We start from the raw sequence: 5,339 nt of genomic DNA on the forward strand, positions 1-5,339 counted from the left end.
GAACCATTATTTTTGTGAATACCCTGGGAGCTGACGATAGCCCGAAGGGAAGGGCCCGGAACTGAAAGTGATGATTTCCTAAACAAAAACGCAGAAATCTATTGTGCGGGGGAAAGATCGGGATGTGCATGTATGCATCTGTGAGGTCTAGGGACACAAGAAATTCCCCTGGCTGAAGTGATTCTGCAATTGATCTTAAGAGTCTCCATACGGAAGTGTTTGGGAACTATGAATTTGTTTATAAACTTCAGGTCTAAGATAGCTCTCCAGTCCCCTGTCTTTTTGGGGACTGTAAAAAAGGTTGAATAGACACCCAGTCCCTGTTGTTCCAATGGTACTGGCTCTATTGCTTGTATGTCTAAGAGGTGAGTCACCGCAGACCAGGTCCTGAGTCTCTTTGTATCGTTCTTGGGAAGGAATCTCTGAGGGGGGATTTTGAGAAATTCTATCTTGTACCCTTTGGTTACTACGCTTAAAGTCCAAGGGTCCAGTCTGGAATTGACCCACCTGTTTTTGAAGTATGTTATTCTTCCCCCACTTGTGAGTGTAGATAGTCATGCTCTAGCGGGTTTGGTGTTTTTGTCCCCTTTGTCTTGTCTGAAGAATTTTGGTCTCGAGAACCTGTTGTTTTTGTTGGCGCCTCTACGAAAGGATTGTCTGTTGTTGAAGTTATTGTTGCTCCATGACCTTCTCCTGGTGTCCTGGCGAAATCTCGGAAGCGTATGTTGTGCACGAAAGGAGGAAGATGTAGAAGCCTTGTCTCCCAATCTCACGAACTTGGAAAGTGCTTTCTTTTTGTCTCGAGTCTCTACCAGTATTTTCTCTAGGGGTTCAAAAAGTTTATCTCCCTGAAATAGATAAGCTATGACTATTGCTTTAGATTGATAATCTGCTGGCCATGACCTAAAACAAACTAGACAACGGACCGTGGCTGCAGATGCCATAGCCTTGGAGGAAAAAACCATAGAGTCTAATGTGGTGTCAGCTGTATAGGAAATGGCTTTTAAGACTCTGTTGGCTCCTTCCATCAACCTTGGGTTGTTCTCTGGGAGCATCTGTATGAGCTTCCTCATCCATACTATAGCAGCTCTTGACACTGTAGATGCCGCAGCTGAGGATTTAATTGCCATGGCATTGGACTCATGTGTTTTCTTTAGAGCAAACTCAGCGCATTTATCTAGATTATTTCGCAGGTTGTCGTGTCCGTCTTCGGAAACAAGTCCTGTAGACTGTAAGACTGTCACAGGAGCATCAACCATTGGTACCTGCAAAATACTAGAAGCCAGAGATATAGTAGGGTAAAGTCTTTTAACAAAGGCCGGAAACGGTTTGTTAGACATGGGTCGTTGCCATTCCGCTTTAATCTTTCTGACATAGAAGTCAGGAAATGGAAATGCCTGCTCAGAGTAATCCACTGGAGGGAAAAACTCATCCATAATTTCGTCTCCCTCCCCTTCTGTTTTTCCTTCCCCTTTGTGTGTCAGAGGGTAAGTGTTCTGAATGTGTAATGCTGACAGAGTTTTAGACAGGAGATATTGATAATCCTCTCCTTTAAAGAAACGAAAGGATTGTTCTGAAGCAGCAGGCTTCCTTCCTGCTTCCTCCTCATTGTCAGAAGAGAACTCTTCCTCATCACTAGATTTTTGGGACATGCAATCCTCTGCAAAGGGTTCATGCCTTTCAATCTGTGAGGAGAGGCCCTTCTTTGCTGCCTTTGTGGGCCAGGTACCTCCGTACTTAATTCTATCTGATGTGGTAGGAGAAGGGGATCTGGATCTGTGTCTCTTACCCCGACCCTGGGAACGTGCCATTTCCTCCCTTATGGCCCTCCTTAGAAATACCATAGCGCTATGGGACAGGGTGGGGGAACCGCGCTCATCTACATCACCACCCTGGAAGTCTGTGTCCTCCTCTTCCTCTCGGCTCATAACAACATGGGAGCCAGAATTATGCCCTTTTACATTAATGGGCTCAGATAATGGGGATAAGCACTGAAGGCCGCTCCCAGTTTCCGAAGTATGAGCTTTTGCATGCTTCAAAATGGCCACCGCGGGCGGCGCAGCCTTCTTCGCTGCTTTTGTTTTGGCGCGCTTCTTCGCACCAGCCTCTTCGCGCTCGGAAGATGGCGCATTATGCTGCGTTTGAGTCGCGGTCTCTGTGGTCTCTTTCCTGGCCGAATTGGCCTCTGGTGTTAGGAGGAAGCCGTCCTCCATCTGTCTGGGGTCCATGGCGCTCTGGCGGACCTCACAATGCAGCCTGCTATAAAGCGCTGCGGTTGGATGCCTCCTATAGAGGTCGATAGAAGGGGGGGCAAAGCCTAGCTAGCTGCTCTCCCTCTTGAGGCAGGAAAGAAACTGAAACTGGGGTGACTCCCACCACAGGAAACAGGAAGTTTTTTTAAGAGTTCCTGCCTCCCTGATTGATGGATGGGAATCACCCACAAGATGGCCTCCACCTCAGAGGGAGAAAGGATGATTGAAGGGTGACATGATAGAGGTTTACAAAATTATGCATGGGATAGAGAAGGTAAAGAAAGAAGTACTTGTCTCCCTTTCTCACAATACCAGAACTCATGGGCATTCAATGAAATTAAGGAGCAATAGGCTTAGGACAGATAAAAGGAAGTACTTCTTTGCCCAAAATGTAATTAACATGTGGAATTCACTGCCACAGGAAGGGATGGCAGCTACAAGCATAGACAGCTTCAAAAGGGGACTGGATAAACATATGGAGCAGAGGTCCATCAACGGCTATTAGCCACAAGATATGGATGGAACACTATATCTGGGGTAGTGATGCTCTGTATTCCTGGTGCTGGGGGGGCAACAGTGGGAGGGCTTCTAGAGTTCTGGTGCCACTGGTGGACCTCCTGATGGCACCTGGGTTGGACTGGATGGGCCACTGGCCTGATCCAACATGGCTTCTCTGATGTTCTTATCTTACTGTATCAATCTGTTTTAGCAACATGAACAACAGGATTTATTCTAATACTACCAAAAGACTTCTCTGCCGCAGCTATTCAACCATCTTGATTCATTTTAAGAAATCTCAATACTCTAACAATTTTTAGTCTTCTTCACAGTAACGTTTTTCTATTCTGTACCATCTTTTAACAATCAAAATCCCCTTTCTAAGCCCTCCCTTAGACTTCGTCACTGTTCTCTTCAGCCTGAGGTAGTACACTCAACTGCCAGTCCTTCAACTGTCATTGCTGAACTCCAACCACTCCTTCTCATCACCCAAGATTCTGAAAAGGGTCTTCCTAACTGAGTGGAAGGGCCATCCACTCAGCCCATCATATACCAATTCTTTTCCAACCAAGCTAATTCTTGGATTAAAATTTCAGCTAACAGAATGTAGTGTCATCTTAATTATATACATTAAAAACCTAAAATATCCAAAACTGTGTGTCTCACAATGGAATCTTAAACTAAGTTACATTCTTCAAAACTCACTGCCTCCAATGGAATTAGAAGGGTATAACTTTGTTTAGGATTGCACCGAAAGTCATTTAGTCTTTTGATGTAACAAAAACTATTTTCCTGACATGTTAATTTTTGTGTGCTGGCTTTTTCCCTCATAAGGGAACATCCAAAGATGTGATCCCATTCTGGCAGTCATGATGTCGAGGAAACGATTTTACTTCTTGATTTTGCTCACTGTTTAAACAGGCAACCATCCCACTAGTTCTAAGGTGGTTGTGTTTTTTTTAATTGGAAAATGTAAAATCAATGTATCATTTTATAGAAAATGAAACATTTGCACAGGATTAAGAAAAGCTGTTTCCATCAGTTTTGACGGTATACAGTTACTGTTCTGATACTTAATTAGTTCAAAATGAATCTTAGCAGAAAACTAAAGTTCTGTCATTATAGAAGATTACTGCCAAAGAACAAATCCGTTGGGCATACTGTTCCAAAAGAGGAAAATACCTAGAGATGCTCAATTTTTTACTAAGACTTCTCATTGTCTATGAGTGAGCCTTGGTGCACTTTCTTCTTCTCCGTTTTGTGGTGAACCACAGTCGGCCATTACCTTTAAACAGGCAAATGATGGATTGTGAGCCCTTCAAACCAGAACTGGAACCCATGAACAAATCATGCAAGGCAAGCACAAACTATAGTTTTGCAGTTGGGAAGTAATTTTAACCCATGGTTTGCCCCCAAATGGGAAGAGAGCAAGGGAATGCCAGCAAGTTAGAGAAGAAGGGAATGTGTGAACCAGAGACTCAAGTCAAACTGTGGCTTGGCATTTCTTCTCAGCCATCTCTAAGTTTAAAATCTGCTGTAAATTAATGAAAAACTGCTGATAAGTAAACAAACAGAGGAGTCTGACATAACAGAGCATTCAGTATAGAATGAAACACAGCCAAAATTTCTAATTTTCAATAAACATTTTAGAGTATTGCATAATTGAAAAGTTATATTTATGCACTGCAAAACAATTACTTACCTTCAAATAAACTGAGGTCTCTTCGTAGCCTTGGTCCATAAAGCCCTTCTAAAATACTTTCAAAGCCTAACAAAAATTAAAATGACAACATTTTACAATGCAGTTTCCCACTAAATGATGCATTAAAATCACAGCTAGAATACTTAAGAGTTGAAAATGTTTATAAATACAATACAGAAAAGTTCACCCCTCTTATCTAGTGGATATTCCAACATTAGGAGAGGTCAAGTGGCCACCTGCAAGGACTTGTGGGGGGAGCATCTCATTCCCCCTCCCCCACTATTTCCTTTTCCCCTTCCCTGAAAGTTCCTTCTCTCCTTCCCAGCAGCTAACCTACCTTTATTTGCCCCACTCTCGGCAGCCTGTACTTAGGGAAACTATGGCACAGCCGAATGCTGCCAGTTGCTGAGGCAGGCCCACTTTCATGGTAGGGAACCCTCAATTACTGTTGGGGAGCATATCACTTCCCCCTGTATCCTCTTTCCCACACTATTTCATCTTTCCCTCCTCCTGGCAATCTCCATATCCTCTCCCCTTTCCCTGCCTCATTCTCTCCTTCTCAATCATTCACCAACCTACCTTTTATCTGCCTCCCATATCCAGTTATATTGATTATTCATTTACTTCATTTATACCCTGCCTTTCTCCACAACACGGACCCATGCAGCTTACATCTTTCTCCTCTCTTCCTTTTATTCTAACAACAACTCTGTGAGGTAGATTAGGCTGAAAATATGCGACTGGCCCAACATCACCTAATGAGCTTCTATGGCAGAGTGGGGATTCAAATCTGGGTCTTCCAGATCCTGGTCTAAAACTCTAACCACTATGCCATACTGCCTTTTGTGAGGTGGCTGCTGTTGAACATTAGCGAGCAGCTGGGCCTG

The 5,339-nt window shown here is 43.6% G+C and overlaps 1 protein-coding gene across 1 annotated transcript in view; it reads right to left on the reverse strand.

Moving 5' to 3' along the window:
* Positions 1 to 4,516, reverse strand: part of LCORL (ligand dependent nuclear receptor corepressor like) — a 37,175-nt gene extending 32,659 nt beyond the window's left edge. Inside the window, exon 1 of the mRNA XM_015426274.1 lies at positions 4,453 to 4,516. The gene's annotated coding sequence lies outside the window, so the exon portion shown is untranslated. The remainder of the gene's footprint in view (positions 1 to 4,452) is intronic.
* Positions 4,517 to 5,339: the final 823 nt, after the last annotated feature.

This window comes from Gekko japonicus, unplaced genomic scaffold, assembly GCF_001447785.1.
Source record: "Gekko japonicus isolate JY-2015 unplaced genomic scaffold, Gekko_japonicus_V1.1 scaffold451, whole genome shotgun sequence".
Taxonomy (NCBI): domain Eukaryota; kingdom Metazoa; phylum Chordata; class Lepidosauria; order Squamata; family Gekkonidae; genus Gekko; species Gekko japonicus.